General features: G+C 41.7%; 1 protein-coding gene across 2 annotated transcripts in view; it reads right to left on the reverse strand.

Moving 5' to 3' along the window:
- nhsl3 (NHS like 3) overlaps positions 1 to 21,782 on the reverse strand; it is an 84,118-nt gene that overhangs the window by 19,137 nt on the left and 43,199 nt on the right. The gene's annotated exons all lie outside the window — the stretch shown is intronic.

Here is a 21,782-nt window from a genome sequence, read left to right on the forward strand (position 1 = left end):
TAATATACTGACAGCAAGACAAACTGCAAACTACACACCCCAGAAATGTCCTGCAGCGTGCTTCTAAAAAACAGGCAGGCTTCCTAACTAAAAAATTACTCCCTCAAGGGTATATCCCATCTCTCATTACTGTAATAAAAGATAAACTACAAATAACCCTTCTTAAACTGTTTCTTTACTGAAGACCTCACCACGTAGCAAAAGTGAACTGCAAAAAACTTTAACTGCTTCACATCCTGATTGCACCATGTGAAAGTAATTTTCCCCACCCAAAGGCAAACTCCACATCTAGCCCTCGAAGTTAGTAAAGTCTTTGATCCACCTTAACCAATGGTTACGCAATTTAAGATTTGCTTAACTGGACAAACAAAGTGTTGTTCAACATCATGTAATAAAATAACTGGAAGCTTGGTGGAGCATGGCAGAAACAGACTATTTAAATGCTGCTGGAGACAGAATTTCAGAACAATAAGCTTCAAAATAATTATCAAAATTCTAAACCTTGAGTCCCAGGAGATACCGGACGGAGAAACACTATTCTCAATAGACAATCTAATACATGGATACAATGCATATATTTAATATGTAAAACCTGTCTAAGAATAAACAGAATGAAGACTTTGCTTATTGTTCTCAGTCACCGCAGAGCAAATCAGGGAGTCATCGGGCAGAACTGTTCTTTACTGCTGTGCCCGCATTTTATACTTCTGGCCAAATCAACAAACATCAACAATAAAGGGTTTGCAGCACAAAGAGAAGCCAAGACTATCTGCAGCAATCCCAGTAGATCTGAAGGTGTGCACTCTTAACCTGCCTATCAAAAGTATTGCATGACAATATGAAATCCGGAAATATTTGATATACTGTATTGGGATGTTTTGCTGTTGATTGATAAAACACTCTATAATGTCAGAGTGAACAGAAACTTCTACAGATCCTCCAAAATGAATTACAAATATAGATAAGAAAATTACTGATTTCATAAGTATCCCTCCTCCTGAGTCAATACTATATGTGCTAAAGGCACCTTTGGCAGAAAACGATTATGATCTTAGGATCTTATGATATTCAAAGAGACAAGTTTCATTACTTACTTTTTTTGTAGGGGTATCCAGAAGACCAAAAATGCAAGCAGTGATGGGCTGGAGTAGGGTAACATCACAGATGTTCTTTGTCTTAAATTCAGCCAATAATTGGTCTAATTACACAATTACATTCCTTCAGCTTGTCAGTGTAGGACATCCCTTTAAACCCCAGGAATGTATGTGGTTACTTTTCTTTGAAATCTCTTTTTGCCATGCAGGTACCTGAAGAGAACCAAAGAGCAATCCCATTGCAACAATTAAAGGACATTTTTGCTTAAATCATTCCAGTTAGGTGAAACCAAATGCTTAGTGCAACAGTGTTTTGCAGAAAAAAAAACCACAGCAGAAAGACAGCAGAGTGTCTTGCTCTGCTGAAGCTGGGAGCTACAAAAGGGCACGAGCTGTTGCACCTCCTGCCCTGCAGCCCTGTGGGAAGAGTTGTGTTCAGGGCAGGATCACCATCAGGTCAGACCTGTGTGCCCATGTCTTCCTACCAGAGGAACTGCTACCCATGTGATTTCCATTCCAGTGATGGGACACAAGCCTACTTACTGTCCTCCTGACAGCAACAGTGTGCCCTGCGCAGCTGCCGAAACTTTCTCAGAACAACATGGTTATTTTTAGTGCCTCAAAGTATTTTTTCTGCAAATGAACATTCTTATTCATTATTAATGAGACAAAGGCAAGCTATCTCTTTATTTTTCATAGTTCAGTATGCATAATTGATGATGATGCTTATGAACATGCTTAGCTTTTATACAATTTTTGTGTTTTAAAGCCCAGGGCTAATCTTGTTTTGAACATGATTTGATAAACCTAATTCTGCGATGCTCTATTTATAGGTTACTAATTGCTTGTCATAAGGAAAAGCAGATTAATACAATATAAACAGCTATGTGTTGTATGCTGTGCTGCTGGTGAACACGCATTTTTCTAGTATTAACATTTAGATTTAGTTAAATCTTAATTTGGAAGATGCTTTTTTTCCAAGCTGACTCACAATCACGTGCGTTCAAGATGCTCTTCAAGCCAGTTTGAGTTTGAAAGAACAAGGAGTGTAGCATGACAAGAACACACCTTCTCTTTCAGTCACAAGGAAAGTTTCTTCTTCATCTTCCTCTCAGCTCAGAGCTCACTGGAGCCCAGGCAGCACTAAGCTACTGCAAACTGACACAGTTCATTAGCTCCGTCAATGACTAATTTTGCTATTTAACATTGAATCGTAGTTTACAATAAAATGTGAGACATTACTGGAAAAAGACCAGAGTTTGAAGTATCCCATTTACAGCTTGTCACACACATTGCAAATATACGACACAACCCACGTTCAAAGCCTGCATTCCTGCTACTTCAATGACAACTGTCATATGTGGTATGCCGTAAGTGAGCAGGAAAGACACCTACTACACAGCAAATCTTTATGCGGGGGAGTCTGGGGAGGCTGAGACATCTGGCCAGCTTAGACACTTTTTCTGGCTTTTCAGTTTTCAAGTGCAAGTTACAGTACATAGAGTTAACAGTTTGATACACCATTCTGAGCTAGTTAATAGTAGGTAATTTATGAAAGGATCTCATCCATCCTTTTTATTGAATGAAGTTACCATCTTAAACAGCATGGAACAAGCTACCCAGCCATACTTCCACAACTCTTTGTGTAAGACAGTATAATATAAATAACTGTTTAGAGTTGCTCACACATGCTTGAGTTTTCTGGTGCCTCTTAAATCATGCTTTGGCTGACAATTGTTTTACTTCTGCTCAAGGGAGACTTCAAGTTAATCCTGCCTTGACTAAGGAAAAGATCATTTTTAGCTGTTTCACTTCTAAGAGAAAAGAAACTGAGGCATGTCAAGGAGAAACGCCCTGATTACAACAGGTGACATTTTTAGATCAGAAGAAAACAGCAGGCTCGTAAACATGGTGGTTTTATGGCTGGAATGCTTTGGTAAAGAGGAGGACATGATACAGCCTGTAATGTGCTGTCAGTTTAGTCTTAATGCATTGGCACTTCGGAAAATCCCCCCAGGGGAGGGAGGGGTCAAAGAATCGCTGGCCAATCAGAAAGCTCTAAGATACAGTCCATGTTTAGAAGATGCCCTGCTGGGCATCAATAAGGAGCTTAGGAGAGAACAATGATCTTGTCATATAATGCCATCATCATCCATATTCATTAACATGACAAACCTCCCCCCAGGAAAGCAATGCAGAAACTTGTGAAAGCTTATTAAAAGCAAGACAAGGGGACAGAGAAAGGTCATATCCCCAGAGCCTACTAAAGCATTAAATGTAACCAGCTGTTCCATGGCAACTGGGTGCAACAGGACTGTAATAAATAAAAAGCATAAAGAGAATCAGCAGTATTTCATACAGCGCTAGACAGCAGCAACCCAGAACCGGAAGACAATTGGAAATCATGTGGAAGCACGTTTAAAACCAAGAGCAGGAGGTACTGCTTTATACAAATGGTGGTGGGAGTGTGGAAGAAGGTACATAGCCATGATGTTGAAGCTGATGCCCCGACTTCGTTCAAGGAACAGCTAACAGAGATCCTCAGATCAATAAGCTGCCATGTACCAAACAGGAAAGAGAGGCCCAACGGCTCTCTCTCTGTATGGCATGTTCTTCAATGAGAAAGGTTACCAATATGTCGACATCATCTATATCATGCAATATACAAATATATCCAAGTTCTGTGGTACCTGTTCTATTGTGCCTGATTCAGCGCCCCCCTTTGTCAAACTTGGTGAGTGCTAATAGGACAGTTTGCAGGATATCAAGATAAAGCAGAGATGTGCTGGGTAATTTACAATTTATACTCCACCAAAATAGGATCGCAACCTGCCTACAGTGAAAAACTGCACAGCCTGCAGGAGCTGGACAAGCAATAACTCAGCGTCTTCACCACTGCTGGCCTGGGTCTTTATTTCTGGTGGCCGTCAGCAGCTGCTTTGATGTCAAAATAAACTGACAAGCCCAGTTTCAAGCGGAGCCTTGTTAAAATGACCTAGTTAAATCAAGCCCCCTGAAAAAGACTGATTTACTCTTTGCAGACGCTGACAAATGAACTCCTTTGACCCTTGTCGTGCATGTGTAGAACAAGCGACCTTTTCCATTATCACTTGGCTGCACAACAAAGGGAAGAAGAGTTACCAGAAGTCACTTAATGAATGTCCAAAACATTTATGGACTATGGAGTTACAGCTGTGTACAACCGCAAGGGCCAAGAAGGACGGTGCAAAATGAGAGATTGACTGCACTAAAACACTCCAGCAGATCCCCTTTCCTCAAAACTGCTCATCAGCACCAGCTCGCCAACCAACAACCGATCGGCTTCTGAACGCATCATCTCGGACAGACCCAACTGTGGGAAGTGGAGAGCTCAACACTGTCTGAAATTTTGATTTGTATTTATAACCACCCCGTTCAGTGCAGGTGGGAGTAAATGAACAGGCTGCTCAGGGGGAGAGCATTCCCCTGTGACTCCTCGACTGTGATGTCTTGTTTAAATACCGCACCCGCACAGAACATGTTTTTATTTTTATACTCCCGGATCTAAAAAACATAACTTGGCACGCGTCTGCCAGCATCAAAAAGGGAAATCTGTTTTAATGGACATGTGGACATCTTTTCCACATCGTCTGCCAAGGACACAATATGAAAACAATGTACCAAAATGGAACATCTGTGGCTGCAAGGGAAAAACATGTCCGAGTGTAATGATGGGTTACGGCAGCGTTAACGATCACTTGCGATAAGTGTGGCTCACTTGTATCACAGCAACATAAGCCATGTCCCCCAAGCTTCAGTACAACTAAATAAAAAGCCACAGTGTACAGAAATGTCGTGCTGGTCACTTTCTTTTTCCCAGACCCCTATCATGTAACCTCTCACAGACACATCCATTTAAATAGCCGCTCTGGTGTCAGTATCCAGGCCACCTTTTTCACACATCGGTATAGTATCTGTTTCTTTGACTCATGCCGGGCTGTGGGGTGGGGCACGGGGGGGGGGGGTTGTCAAACTCAGCCCTAAGACATGTCACATCAGCAGAGGGGAACAAATTAACTCAGTATTTCATCTATTCTCTTCTGTATCTGCAACTAGATATCTTTCTTTCAAGATATTCGGAAAAACAAAATCCAGCTCCTAACGTGTTGCACAATCTCATAGCAAAGGTCTTAAATACGAGAACACAAAAAACAGCTTACATGAACTACACACACACACACACACACACACACACACACACACACACACACACACACACACACACACACACACACACACACACACACACACACACACACAAGTACAGTCACCCGGAGCTCTTGGATATATTTTTGAGCAATTGCCGCACTAAAAGAATCCAGACTGTGTCAAACTGGGCTTGGACAGCCCAGGGTTAATAACGGGACCCACCCATATTTATTCAAGTGTCCAAAGACTTTGCACACCGTTTTCTTTAACGTATTGATCACTTGAATTTCCCTGACAACTGCTGGAGGATAGACGTCTAGAATTGAATTCCTTCCATTTTGGAACTTTACCAGAAGCAATAAACGGGAACGTTCCAAGAGTGCGGTGTATGTAGAGAGGGTGCGCAGCAAAGCTGCTCTGCAGGGTTTTACTGGGGCTGGCGAGACAGGCGAAGACATCGAAGACGATGACAGCCGATAAAAAGAGAAACAAGAAAACGTAAGACAAAGCCAAGTTACCAACTTCACAAATTTGCAGGAACCGTAAAAGGGGCCTTCCCTGGCAGCAGGTTCTCAGGGCTGGTGCTGGAGACAGCTGGGAGCTGGGGCGGTTGTGTGAGGCTCTGTTCAGCTCGCCTGTCTGAGCCAGTGGTGAGAGTGGGTGGGTCCGATTCTAAGGGAACCAGTGTTATTTTTAAGCTCACCGCTGTGCACAGGCCCCAGGGGACTCTCCCTGACTGGCTCCCAACTCCACTCCCAAGATCCTGCTGGCACAGCACCAATATTGCCATCTCTTCCCAGAAACAAAAGACAATAAGCAGATTTCAGAAGATTTATCACCCCTTCAGATACACTCTTGTTTGAATAACTCTTGTTTCAGAACTAGATGTTGAAAGAGAAATGTTTATCCAAATATTCTATAAATTTGAACTTGACAACCACTGATCTTCCAAGTCACAGGGATAAGAAAAAACACCAATGCAGTCAAAGGCCTGTGTGGTCTTGTCTTCCTTACTTGTTGCTACAATAAGGTTTTCAAACGTCTTTTCAAACCCATCATTAACTCATTTCTCCACAGAGCTGGCCATGAATAGAAATAAGACACTGCTTGATGACAGGTACTGTAAAACTAGACAAAGTGTTGCAGGTGTATGTGAGAAGATTCAGGGATGCACTGCAGATACAGATTCATTGAGACTCCTTTGAGAATGCACTCCATGCACAGCAACTACAATCAATTCTCTTCAAGCACACTTGCCATTTTAACATTTTTAAATAAGCACTCTGCACATGTTACAGCTACTCTTACTCTTGTACTAACCTGAATACAAAATGGAATCTGATCACTGTAGCCTAGATCTTTTTGTGTCGCGTCGCGTGATAAAGCCTGCTGTGTATTCCACCTACAACCCTTTAAGTATAACTGGGCTTTACACTGTCACAACTCATTCAGATGCTCAAGCAGCACAACTTTCTGTAACCATTTTCAAACAGTCTGGAATAGTTGTGCATCTTTGCTTCCTTAAACTTTCAAGTAAGGCGGAGTCAGAAGGTCATCAGATCATTAACCGGTAACTCCACAAACCTAAAGACAACCCCACAACCAGAACTTCCTTTGAACTTTTTTCTAGGTTTACTCCATCTACTTGCCCTTTTGCAGCTTGCCATTCCAAACCGATAATTCTACTCCAACTTCCATTTATCCACACATGCACGTCTTCCACTTAGGTGCGAATCTGCTCTTAACGACAGCTAGAACAGCCTTCTTTCAGTTCCATTTCTTAGATATGATACAGTCCATAATTTATGCAGCTCTTCATTGTTATTTCTTATATCCATTGGTAACCTGATGGTAAATTTGCTCAGTTTGATTTAAGTGCAGTTACTCTATTTTGGTCACAGATGGCACTGTTTCTTTTACATACACTACCCTACCATTGAATGTGGATAAAAATTACTGTAATAATAATAATAATAATAATGATTGCTTACACTTCTATAGCGCTTTTCTGGACACTCCACTCAAAGCGCTTTACAGGTAATGGGGATCCCCTCCACAACCACCAGTGTGCAGCCCCACCTGGATGATGCGACAACAGCCATAGTGCACCAGAAAGCTCACCACACACCAGCTATCAGTGGGGAGGAGAACAGAGTGATGAGGCCAATTCAGAGATGGGGATTATTAGGAGGCCTTGATGGGTAAAGGCCATGGGAAATATGGCCAGGTCGCCGGGGTTACACCCCTACTCTTTTCAAGAAATGCCCTGGGTTTTTTAATGACCACAGAGAGTCAGGACCTCGGTTTTACATCTCATCTGAAGGACGGCGCCTGTTTACAGTATAGTGTCCCCGTCACTATCCTGGGGCATTAGGACCCACATGAACCGCAGGGTGAGCGCCCCCTGCTGGCCCCACTAACACCTCTTCCAGCAGCAACCTTAGTTTTGCCCAGGAGGTCTCCCATCCAGGTCCTGACCAGACTCACACCTGCTGAGTTTCAGTGGGTTGCCAGGTGTGAGTTGCAGAGCGATATGGCTGCTGGCAATGACAGTAAACAATTTATACTGTATTAAGATTAACCCAGAGCGGAACAGCATTTAATGTCTACTACCATTTTGTTGCCAAAGCAATAACGAATGGAAGATAAATTCCTTTACAGAGTAAGGGTTAAGAAACTGAAATATTTGTGCCTGGAAGAGTATGGGATTTATTCTATAAACACAGAAAAAAAAATTAGTATATACTCCCACTCCTGTTGCACAGAGGAAAAAGATTATAGAAGGGACTATAAGACTAATTGCTAAATGAAAAATTAAGGAAACATCTGTCCTCAATATCCTATTATAAGAGCTTGATGACTTTCACTGATGAAGTGAATTGTAAGGTGACCCTCATAGTTATTTGGTTAATAAAGGGATGTCATTAAAGTGAGATAAATCGATCTCTTCCACAATGATATGCAGAGGGTTCATAGTATAGCAAGCGTGGGTATTCTGGAAAGGTAATTAAACAAAGAGAAGCTAGACTCACTTGAAAATCTGCAAAACCAAAGCAGGAATACATGCAACAGACAGCAACTGAAAAATACATTCCAGCGATTTCCCTTCCTCTAACTTTTCAAACTGGATTCCCAAGAACAAAGTCCATGGATTTACCTATTTTTAGAGTCATTTTACAGCCTAGAGCAAAAATGATTAAATTACTGTTGAATGCTTGTAACAGGGTAGGGAAAAGCATACACAGAAAAGGTGATGACATCATGAGCTAAAGGACAAGAATCAAGTGTTTTATGAGTTAGACGTACTGTATGTATAGAAAAACAATAACATCTAACCGAATTAGGACTGCCCCTCTTCACAGAAATGTGCGACTGTTTGAGAGGATCTGTGGGAGTGGAGCCACACCAAGGCAGGAGAGTGTGTGTGAGTCACTGAACTCCCTGGGAAAGACAAGCACACTGTGCTCACATCCCACAAGAGAGACATTCATTTCAGCTGCTCTTACCTCACCAAAAGTGCTTAACGCTTCCCTGTCAACAAACTGCTACCATCCTAGACACTCCCCGCCTGCCCGTTCTGCAAGACAACAGTAGGCAAACCCTACGAAACCCCACGGAAAAATAAACTGTTAAAAAGCAGGGTGATAGGTAGACACTGCTTGATGGCAGATGCATTCAATTTCTTAAGGAAAAAAAACAATTTAAAAACATTCGAAGAATTGCAAAGGAGAGCTGGCCAATTGCTTGGCTGCATTAAATAACTTTGCCTAAATTGTTTCAGGAGGGAGCTGCAAATGGAAGCAAAATGCAAACTTCAAAAAGCCCCAAACTGGAAAGGGATCATCTGATCATCTGGTCTACCTGCTGTCTAGCAAATCCTTGCTTAGCTCTCCCTCTCCCAATCCATGACTGTGAAGTGTCTGAATCTGGGGGGGGGGTTCCTTTACCAACACAGGATACAGGACACAGCTTAATGAGGGAACGAGCAGGTAAGGCGATGCAGATGGTTAGAAGATCTGAACTGGGTCTTTGTGCTGCCACTCCATGCCTGATATCAGCCCATGCAAAGCACAGTTCCACCCATTCAAATGCCATGCAAATTGCTTTCATTGATACCGCCGAGAGACCGCTGAAGTAAGGAACAAGTTGGGATGATTCTGTTCATTCCTGGTTTCTAGGATGGCTCATTTTTATTAGGAGTTTCCATATCTTCTCATCGCTTATCACTGTGTTTTGGACAGGGGGGCCCTATGAAGGGCTGTTTTTACTAATTCACAATAAGTTTTATCATGCTCTGATACTTAGAATACAGATTTGTTTTTAGAGATGGCCAACTGTTGCACGCTAGATTTCCAATAATAATTTTAAAATTAATCAGAGCAATTATTCCCAACAGTAATTTTAAGAAGCAGACAAAACTGGCGTGCAACACCTTGCAATCCTGTATTGCAATCCTGCACAGGGGCGATTGTGTCAAGTTTGGGGTGCCCATCCCAAAATGGGATGTGGGAAACAATGGCCAACTAACATTCCAGCATTCAAGAACGCTCTGTTTACATACTGCAAGTACAAGGGTTTGAAGACTGATGATCAAGGTATAAAGCCCTCTTTATCCTTGAAGGGTAGGCTTCAAGGTGCAGGCTTTTTTCCAAAAAGCCAACAAAAAAAATCTTCTGAACTGTATTGCCATAATCAACAGCAGGCATATATTTATATCTGCTTGCGATAGATCACAGGGATTGACAGGTGTTATTCAAACACATACAAAGGCTTGTAAGCATAGTCCTAGAAGAATATGTTGCTCTTCTACAGAATATGCCCTTCAACACGCGCCAATATGCTTTGAAGATGTTTTCAGCAAGCTTTTTGCTTTGGAACAAGTAAAGATTTATTCCCCGTTGAAAAGAGAAGACAAGGAACACAACGTTTCAGCTGTGGAGCCTTCTTCGTGTGTGCTACACCACAGCGGAAACGTTCTTTCTTTTCTTCTCTTTTCAGGGGGAATAAACCTTTTACTTGTTCCTTGGCAGCCTACTTGAACTACTTCAAACGTTTTGCTTTGGCTGGCAAAATGAAAAAAACAACAATAAATCTTTGTTACACCATTGGATTTTGGAGCACAGCAGTAGCTCAGTTACCTAAAACATTCTAAAGGCACATTTTTTAAGCGATGTGAACGCTGGCAAAGACGCCACCTGTAAGAGGAACTGCTGCCCATGCATGACCTTCCCAGTAACTGCCGCCTGACTCAGTTACTCCAAATAAAAAAGGATTTCTAGCCTGATAACAATGGAATGCTCCTGGAGAATTTCATTAGTTCACTTTGCTTTGAGAAGTCAAAGCTTAAGTGTACCTAGTACTTAAATCAGGTTAGAATTAATTAGGGTCTCTTATAAGGTCAGTTTCTATTTCACTTCTTCAAAAAGAAGCCAAGAGCTGATGAAGCTGAAGCAAAATGAAGGAGTAATGTAATAAGGAATGGACATTGCAGTCAGTGGGTTTAAAAATGCCTGCTGCTCTGTTACACAGAATTAGTCAAGGACAGCACGTGATGATCAAGGTGGAATAAAGCAGCACGATTTTATTATCTGCAGCGGTTTTTTGCAAAAAGAACATCCACACCCTCAGGCAACTGTCCACAAAGCCAAAGAGCAGTATTTCAAAAGAAAGCTTGTACTGCGCAGGTAGGCTTTCGGCCGAGATGTGAACTGGAGATAAGGGCTTCAGGATTCTTGCAGGGAATTCCAAAGATCAGGGGATATGAAGCACACAGATCGAAGGGAAAATCAAGAGAAGTGGACGAAGTGGAAATCCAATAAGCAGATTTAACAAGCACAAGATATTTTGAACACGAAAGGAGCAACTCATTGTTTTGCAACAAAATGTGTATCGGTTAATTTAGAGAAATCATAAATAGTATTGTTTTACACTTTTGCCTTAAAATAACAGATTGACAGTAGGCCTATTAAGAATGTCCTTGTGTTTTGACTAATAAGACGACAATGATTTTAATATATTTGTCCTGAGAAGTCAGCACTCGTTGACTCCTGCTCAGTTTTTAAGTTTAGGTTCCAGGCAGCTAACAAGAAAAAACTGAAAAGAAACTCAAACAGTATAATCTGTATAATCAGAAGTAGAATTACCACTACTTAACTATGAAAGCAGAGTTTAAATGTTAAGGTTTATATATAGTCTTACATAAGTCAGGAAAGGACCTCTGTTAAAAGATAAAAAAAAAACTAGGAGACCAATATTTGCTGTTGTTTCTGGAGAACAAGGCCTCTTAAATGCTCTTTGTGATGTTTAAACTACATTATCATCCACAACAAACAAACATTACAAGTGCATAGCAACCAGTGGGATTTGTCACATTGAAACGTCTGGAGACCCAAATCGGAAGACAGGATTAACGACCAGCTTTACTGTGTTAAATGACTTCGTGCTTTTCAAAACCCAGGAGAAGAAAGATTAAATTGTGGCAGTGTTTCTGCCTTTAGCAACCACCTTGCATTTGTTTGCTGAATGCTGATGGGCTACAGAATTGACTACGGCCCCCTGACACATGTCAGCTTTGTACTGCCACTGAGGGTCTTCAGCACAGGTGTCAGTTCTAGCTAACAAATTCTAACGGTGCGGCTATAAAAAAAAAAAGAGAGAAAGAGGTGATACAAGCATTCACAAGGCAGGGAACACACACCACAGGCTGAAATTCCTCATGCTGGAAAATAACTTTTAAAAACAAAAACCTTTTTGTGCTGGGTTATCTAACCTCATTCCAATCTGTCTCTCTGTTAACTCAACCCAGAAGGCAGCGCACCGACAAGTTAGTTATTAATAGCTCAGTACCAGGGGGCAGAACACTGTTTTGGTCCAGAAAACAATCCTTCAATGCATTGCTGCTTCTGGAATAAACTTGCTAGGGCTTCCCTGAATCAACATTCATTGCAAAGCTAACACCCCCTGCACCTTTTGTGTGTGTTGTTTTGTTTTAAATATGTAGAAATGAAAACCTAAAAATTCTTAGATTTTCAATGAATCTGAAAACTAAAGAAAGAAAAACATCTGTAAGTGGGTAATCATTAGATCTCTTTTAAATAACAACCAGAGACGAAACAGCTAAAACGTTGGGTGCGTCACATAGGTGGCTGTGGAGGGGAGCCCCATTACCTGTAAAGCACTTTGAGTGAAGTGTATTATTATTATTAAATGAACACCAGGTTCAGATCCTTAATTCCAAAAAGCGACTCCACTAAGACAGCGCTACAGATTTTTCTTGGAACCATAATAAAGCTCTCTCTCATTTTTTATTTTTCATTAACAATATCTATTTTGGAATAGCTACTGACTTTCTGAGATCAAAAAGTCGGTTTTGCTACATGTGTCCATTAGCGCATTAAGTGTCCGATGAGAGGGAGGCTGTACCTCATGGTACCAGATGGGAAAAATTAGCTGATCGGATGAAAGGCCTATTCATCTAAACAGGCCGTACATGAGAAGTGTTTCTGGCTGTCACACTGTAAAAATGCCAGCGATTGTGGAAGGACGTCCAAGGCTATCTTGTGGCAAACAAATGTTTTGCTATGACAACAGTCTCGAAAACACTCCCTGAGTGCACCATGCAATTACCACAACAAATACGATCATTCACTAAAAACAGGGCCGACTTCAGGCCACACTACACCTTAGATTTAGTTTTCGCTGTACCTTTAATATTCAATTCAATTTAGTTTCATTTAGCACCTTTCAAAACAAGGTTGCCCCATCGAAATATACACACTTTAAACTAAAGGGGATACAGATAATATCCAAAATAATAATCTTCTGTGGTTTGACGACTGCAGTGAAAACACCTGAGGTGGAAATTGGGAAATTGTCATGCACCACTTCTGCCAGCAGTGAAACACGTGATGGGGGCCTTGTGATAATGACGATCCAGCAACGGCCGAGCAGGAACACTGCTGCAGCCACAGGAGTTGTGAGAAAGTAGGGTACAGGCTCCTCTCCCCACCACAGACCTGATGACTCTGGCACTCAGCCCAGCAGAGTGAATTGCAGCCTATGCCGGTAAAAAAAAAAAAATGCAGCTCGGATTGCATTACTGATCTATTGATCCATCTCGTATCCGGATCAATGCACTCACTGCTGCAGCTTGGAAGTCTCGAAGAGATCCGAGCTCTCTTAGCAGTCTTCCAGCAGGACAAACAGCTCCTCCTCATGGATAGGGGGCTTCAAGCAGTGCTTCACCCAATCATTGTGTGCAAATAGGCCACAGAAATGAAGGAGATCAAACCCGAGACATCACTATTATTTTAATAACCAAAAAACAGCTCTCAAAACCTACTTCACATACAGTATGTTTTCAGGTTTCCCTCTGCCCTTATCACACTCCTGTGTACCAAAATCTACTCATGTCTAGCAAGTTTGATTTATTGTTTTTTACTAGCATGATTCACATCTGATAAAAGCCATCGGTGTGTTTGCTAACTGTGTGCTGCTCCTACACTTATAGCACACTGAGAAGCATCACTACTGTGGCAATGCACACATCTGCACATTTATACAAGTCCTTGAAAGTGTTCACCACCTGAAAGATCAAGCATGCAGTCACACTGATGTTCAGTCTCGCACAACTTCTCTGTAAAAACTCCACTACCAGACACCCCAAGTATAAGGAGCCATTCCGAAAACTACAGCTCATCACCCAGCTGGCTTCTTATCAGCACAACATTTTCCAGCTTCCTCGGTAATTAACTCAACAGAATTATTTGGTTGCTAAATTGCAGAGGACTGCAAATCTGCAGTTCTGAGCCACATCCCTCATTCAGCTCCTGCTGCATCACCAGATACATCACGGCCTTCCTGCCATAGAAGTTCAAGCTCCCTTTCAGACTCTTGTGTTCTTTGGATACAAGGCAATTGCTGTTACTAGTCACTTTGATTTCATAAAAGAAAGCTGTTCAGGCTGATCTAAAAAGAATGAAGACTAAGGGTCAGTTTTATTTTTCCTATCCTGAACAAAAGGAAAAGCCTGTCTAAAAAAAATCCTTTCTGGTACAATTTTTCTTCTCTCCTGTGTCTTGGACACAGACACAAGCTATAAAAAAAAAAAAATCAATTTCGTTCCAATATCTCATTTTTGGCACTTCCCTGACCTCGTTATATGAGACCAGATAGTTATAAATAGGAATTTCAAGCTTAAAAAAACATTTACAGCTAAAAAAAAAATAAAAGCACTGCTGGACAGTACATTACATGTTCAGATTTACAGGCGAGTGTTTGAATTGTGCTGTTTTGGGAATCAGGCCGTAATTACAGACCTTTGGGCACTGAGAGCTTTTAGGAGATGCTTATAACAATGCTTTAGTAACGAGGTACATTACTTTATTACTTTCCTATTGTTTGCATTGGGCGGGCATCTACATTAAAACAAAACCAACATCAATTATATCGCTGGGAACAGGCAAAAGCCTCTGTCGGCAGATATCTGATGACGTGCCAGAGCAGGTCATGTACCATCTCTAAATGTCTGAACCAGAACTCCAAACACTGTAATTGAATTTCTTTTTTCTAATGCAGGAAACAGCCTTGTGCGATTGGATACATATGGTCTTGAATAACATGCTATTATTCCACCCTTCCTAGGCCTCAGCCTGGACAGAACCCATAAAATTGACAACGCAGACAATAGTATCTGTGAATAATGTCATCGTACGCCTACATATTCTCTTCATTTTAATTAAAACTTTATTACCACATTAAAGTCGTTTGGTATTTGCTCCAGTGCAGCTCAGACAAAAAACAGTAAAAACAACAGAACATGCATTACACTTACACACACACACAGTACATATTATTCAATAAATGCAACATCCCAGAACTACATTCCGAGGTGCATACTGCATAGGTGCTACTGCAGAACCGAGCAGGGGTGCATTTGATGCTTTAAAACCCCTCGCCAATTGAAAAGTTTAAAACATGAGCTGGCAGGGTGGAAGGGGTCAGTGGACACTTAGTTTTCTGCCTGATGTGGCTGTTGGAGATAGTGGCATTAGGGAAAATCGTGTCCGATCACCTTGCAGAAAAAGCTTCCTGAGTTTCTATGACAAGGGCTTAATGCCTTGAAAAGATTTTAGCCACCTTTCCCCCAACAACATAATTCCAAAACCATTATAAGCAAATCTGAGCACATTTGTCAGGACAGGAAATGCCCTTTGTCATCTTTATTACATATTGTACTGTAGGGGAAGGATGTGGAATAAATGAACTGTTGCCAAATTACTCCATGTTCCTTCTCATTGATTTGTCATTAAATTAGTCCCTGCTCTGAAGTCACCCTCTCCCTATACCACGAGCAGGTCCTTCGATATCCACAAACCAGACATGAGCTAAGACACTTCACCTACAGCAGTACTCATACCACAGACGAACCCGCCCGTGGAAACATGCTAACTAGACAGACAAACCTCACTGCACTCAAGTCCGAATCCCACCCGCACAGCTTCAGTGTTGCTGCATGTGAAAGGAATGTCCTGCACTGATGCACTATTTCTTTGGGGAGGTTTGTTCTATTTTTTACAAAAGCTCCAAAACTGCTTACGGGAACCACTGCTAACCTGTACACCTAAAGAACAGCTGAAGGGGAGTTTATAAAGATCTTTCTTCTGGGTCAGGTCTGGAGAGGCGCCTGATGTATAAACTCCTGGCTTGCACTCACAGGTCTCGTCAAGAACTTGTACGTACAGGTTCAGAACAGCTCCTTCCTGATAAAGTATCAAGATGCCTTAAAACATGCTGGAGAAAGAAGATACCTAACCTATAAAGAATGAACTCGGTAATAAAGAAAGAGCTCAGGAGCTCAAAGTCAGTGTTTAAGAATACAATGATTCAAAAAAATATATGGGACATGCCGACATAACAAAATGTAATTTACAGACTACATTAGTCACTGTTACAGCATCTCCTTTTAAAACAGAAAGGGTGTGTTCATTAACAAACATCAAGGAGGGTTGAAGTGTATCCTCTATTAATTATTCATGACTCAAACTGCATGGATGATGCAATATGTCCTTGCCAATCTGCTCACATCCTGCCATGCTGTTCTTCGGAGGCGGAAAGCCGAGTCCCGGAGACGTACATCATCCTGAACTTCAGACTCTCAGGAATGTTGAAAGAACCGCTCATGGAGGTTCTGGATTCAAATACAAAACCTTCATGCTGAAAGCACGAAGTGGAGAGGTCTGATGGCTTGTGTTTCACTTACAGTTCTATAGAAACGGGTTGTCCATCCCCTCCGGAGCAAGCCCCCCATCCCCCCCAAAAGGAAGGGGGGTACACTGTTGCCAGTCTGGGAGCGACAGTTGAAACCCAGGCAGAGCAAATGGGTGCAGCTGTGACAGACGTCAGCTGGGGCCTTAGCTGAGGACCAAGGTGACTGCACACGTTTCAGAGCCTCATGCCACACCCTGTTCAAACTGTTCTTGCTGTTTGCAGATGCCCAGCACCAAACTCGTTTGGGGTCCCTAATATTTTGGCCAATGAGCGGTTATTAAAAAAAGGAATCTACTTCCATCTTACACGTCTTTTAAACTTCCTTTGGCCCTTCTTTTTTGGTTAAGGGAGCCATTTGTTTTTCTGCAATGAAACGGGGCTGAAGAGATCAGACATCCTTCCCTGCCATGTGCTGCCCTTGTCAGTCTTCTCCTACAGGGTGCAGAAGAACTGACAGCCTCCCTAGTGAACGACAGCGGCACAGCAGGTCTTTCAAATTCTCCCCAAAACACCTGTGCCTCCTGTTATTAACACGACACCCTGATCTGCACTTCATGGCTACCAAAAAAGAGCTCAATACAGACTCACCTCAGCAACATCGAAAAACAGGAAATCACCACCTCCTTATGGAACATCCTCACATTAGGGGCAGAACATTGCACTAGACTATGGGAATGGTAGAGCTTATTCTACCTCAAGCCTATCAGAACAGTTTTAATGGATACTGAAAGACTTCAAAATCCGTTTTCACTTGAAAAACCTTCAAAAAGGGCTTGATCTGCTCATCTCCCAATGCCATAATGCTCCCTTGTCTCTCCACGTTTTCACTACAGATCCGTTAATGTTAGCAGTGGACGTCAACAGAAAGAAACAATTCAACTGAGGTACTGCAGCTAATTAGATTTGGGATTTCACAGCAATTTCGTTTTTCCATTACGTGGTCCTGCAGAATGCGTCTTCAATTCGACTGCCAGCGTCAAACAACATTTGGATCAAAGGGGTAAAAATGTCAGCAAACTGCTTGCTGTCAAAATAAAAAAAGAGGGTAAAGAGCTATATTCTTGAGATCAGCCGTCCCCAACTGGCGTGATAAAATTTCGCAATAAAAGTTCTTGCTCGGATCAAGTGAGTTTAGCAGAATTTAATATTATGGCTGTGGCTAATTGGCTTATCTTTGCTTTGTTTCCATATGTGCTACCTACTGTATGTATCTGGTTTCTTGTGCTGATGGTTCAGTACAGCCATAATCCAAAAAGGCCAATCTGAAACGGTACATGACCAATTAGGTTCCCAACAGACTTAAATTCTCATCACCCCTCAGAAAGTAATAAAACTGAACTTTGGTATTAACTTGTAACGAGATAGACCTGTTACAATTTGCAAAGCAAGGAACACAGCCTCCCACCCACATCCTGGAAAGTACTCTGAAAGGGTCCACAGTCCATAGTTCTCTAGGCTTCTGAGTCCTGATTAATGAATCCGATCATTGATTTCCCACTCAGTTACCCTGCAAGCTGTTAATTAATGCCAGAAAATCTTTATCCGCTAACAAACACATAACTATGTGCAATCGTACTGAGTGATGAACCAATCAATCAATGATCAGTAAATGGCAGCCTGACTCAGCGTGCAGACTGCACAGCCACATGTGATCTGCTTGACAGCGCAGCGTCTCAAGGGCTGAACGCAGACCCGGTTCAGCAATGAAACACTCAACGGCACGAACAGTCCATGTTCTACCTTTCCTGCGGCACACCTCCATAAATCGGACTTCAAGGAGAGTTAGGCGAACAGTGTTCTCTTGCAAAGTCCCTTCTGCTTCACCAATATTTCTACAAGTTAAATACCTTAATAACTTTGTTATTTCTCTGGTTCGTCCTGCACCTTAGTTATGCAGAAGTTTTTGTAATGAAGGTATGACTTCCATTAACATTAACAGGTTTGCAAAAGATGCGCTTTCCCCCTGTTGATTTGCCTTCAAGTTTGATTTTAGAGATAAAGGATAACGAGAATCTCAAAGTTAGAGAAGTTCCCTAATCACTTAAAAATCTTTTTCCTTCAGTGCCTTGTGTATACTCTCCATACAATCATTCTGAAATCCTTGTCTCCACCTCTAGGATGCACAGAACCCAAGATCCCTTCTCTTCTGTGTTTGCCATGATTCTTGGCAAAGAGCTGCCTAATTAAATACAGCAACCAGCAGGAGCAACAGATCTTCAAAGACATTCAGATCTTGGTCAAAAAGCACTTCCACCGAACTGGCAAAATCCTTTACTTAATCTCTGCTGCTGAAAATGACCATGAAATTGTTCCCATGCAATTTGTGGCAAAAATGCCTTAAAACTGAAGCACGCACAACTAAATTTGATTAGGCTGTGTGATCTCAAAAACCGATCCAAGTCAGGAAGAGGTGCAGTGCTCATTTGCTTCGTAAAAAAAAAAATTCCAGGATGTGGAATATGAACAGAACGAAAAATATTTAATACGGCAGAGAACTAGGATGTTGACACAACGAGAAGGTCTTATTCCATTGTATTTGCCTTTGGCTATTAAAGGCATCACACACAGTGGTAAGAAAATGAAATTTAAACTCTCCAGTAAGAGTATCAACAGTAAGAGGATTGCTCTTATGCCAAAAAGCCTCCTTTCAATTCCGTGCTATGTTGCAGTCTATATTTGGAACCCAAATGCATTCCTAAAATTAAATTACTGATGCAGCAGCTCCTTCAAAGCACGTATTTTCCGGGATCTGTGGCGCAGGACTCTTCTCTCATAACAGGTTGACTTCATAATGAACACCTCTTCAAGATGCATTAATTCTAAGCTAGCCTACAGTTTTTCTGATTCACAAACGCAAGTTATCTTTGGAAAATTACATCCCCAGAAGCAATTTTCATAAACATGATGCCATCACAAAAACGTAAATTACCAGAAAATAAGCCTTCTCCAACATCACTCCAGATGATGTTCAAGAGCTACCTGACGCTCATAGTTTCACCAATAAATCTATATTGCAGCTGCTAAACCACCACTATACACTGCCTTTGTTTTAAGCAATTTACCATTTTTGGTCCACTGTGCAGGCTAATTCCATTGGTCTGCAGCCATGTGTGTTTGATATCATTTCAGACTTAAAACTGATTGATTTTTGTCTCTAGAATGTAGAGACGAGGCAGGGGAGTATTTGGGAGTAATTTTTTAAACTACCGATTTCATAGGCTGTAGTAGTATTAGTAACTCAACACTACCTCATCTATGGTATTTTAGGTAGTTTTAAATAACACAAAACTAGATTCTTCAAAATCAGTTAATGTATTTGGGATTATTACGGAATCAGATTTGTTTCACATTGAATGGGCATTTATATCCAAAAGCATTCTCCTCCAGATTGTCAAGGCCAAAGATATAAGGACTATTATGGGTAGACAAACAACTTTGGATCCATCTGATCCTCATTAAACATTTTTGTGCCCAGAATTGCATGCAACCACCAAGGACCAGAAACAAGCAGCTACGCTCCTCTGCTGCAAAATCAAACCCTTAATTACGTCCCTTCAGTGTGAAGGCGTGTGATGCTACACTTAATAAGCAGCTGTGAGGCATACGATGGGGACCTGATCAATAGAAATTGCTCCTTTTCAAATCCTGCTTCCGCGAGGAAGGAGGACTGTCTGGGAGGAAAAAAAGAGAATGTGCTGCAGGACTGGGAGTTAACCCCTTGGCATATCTCGCAGAGTCATTGCTGATGGAAAATGCTTAACTCAAATTAAAAGGAAACAGTCTCAAAATAACAAAGCTTTTTGCTGGGATCTTCATCTCCAAAACATCTAAGCACAGGTGTCAGAACAGGCCTTCTGATGTTTTATTAAGGGTGACACACACTCCAGAGTCCATTTTTACCCTAGATGTGATCAACAGTCCTTGTGATCATATCCTTCACCAGTCCAATTCTAGGCCCACTCTCTCGGGAGAAATTGAATGACCACTTCCTGCCATTTGACCTATGACCCTTCTCACCCAGAAAGCCTGAGCAGGCGCACTGTGATGGACACACTGGAAGGGTACGCGTGTGTGGAGTGGGTTGTAGCTTCCAAAGCACTTGCAAAAAAAATAAAATAAAAAAAGATCATAAAGGATGAGGTCATGACACTCTGAAAACAGACAACACGCATGGCCATCAACAAACTCCCTGCCACGGAAGAGGCCTGCCCAGCCTGCACAGTGCTGGATGAGGGATGTGAAGGAACACAGGAAGGCATCTGATGCAGGAATCCTAAACAAAACTCCAGCTTTTCCCCCCAGTCACCACACCAGAGACAAATCCAACAGATCTCATGCGCACACACACACTGTGGAAATACGCAGACTTCAAACTACACGTTCCCCCAAATAAAAGGGATATTGGCTACCATTTTCCCATCAAAAGACAAGAATAAGGCAAGTTATGCAGTTTATTTTTTCATGGGATGGAGTTGCGTTCTACTCAGAGCAATTCCACACTGGGGATTGAGGAGCAAAGGTGACTGACCTCCCTGGTGCCGATTTGTGCTTCCGCTGGAACGCTTTCAGGTGCCACATGCAGATCGATAGGATCTCAGAGGAAGGAGCCCTTTCAGTGCAAAGAGCACAAGGGCCTTGCTGTCCTCACATCAGGAGCCATCACATTCACAACCCATTAGTCTTTGAGCAAATTATAAACCGCTTCATGGAAGGCTGGTCTTTGAAATGTACCAGCACAATCAACAACTCTTACATTATTCATGGCTGCAATCATAGCATAATAAGATAAAAGTCAATTTTGCATGGAGCTACTGCACAATAATTCCTGCTCATTCTACAACATCAGGAGGTGATCTTTTTGGTTTCCCTAATTAGGATTCTGTTTGGAACAGCTTCTTGTACTCAGCCAGTTGACTTGTGATTCCTCTGCTCAAACACAAGATGCTTGCCTCACCTATTTAATAAATACTAGCTTACTTTCATAAGATGAAATGAACAGGCAAGAAAACAAAACTTCAAACCTTGCACCCAGAAAAACAAACAGTCCAAGTTCTCTGCTCAAGTGGGAAGCAACAAAAAACTCACAAAAACAAATTTAAGGTTTCGTTTAATCTAAACTACACTGAGCTCAGCAAATGAAAAACAATGCATCTGAGGAAACACTATGAGTTAAACATCAGAACACTGTAAAAACCAGTTTGTCTGCTTTAACAAGCCTTTATAAAAAACGGA

The sequence above is a fragment of the Lepisosteus platostomus genome, chromosome 13 (genome assembly GCF_059453375.1).
Source record: "Lepisosteus platostomus isolate fLepPlt1 chromosome 13, fLepPlt1.hap1, whole genome shotgun sequence".
NCBI lineage: Eukaryota > Metazoa > Chordata > Actinopteri > Semionotiformes > Lepisosteidae > Lepisosteus > Lepisosteus platostomus.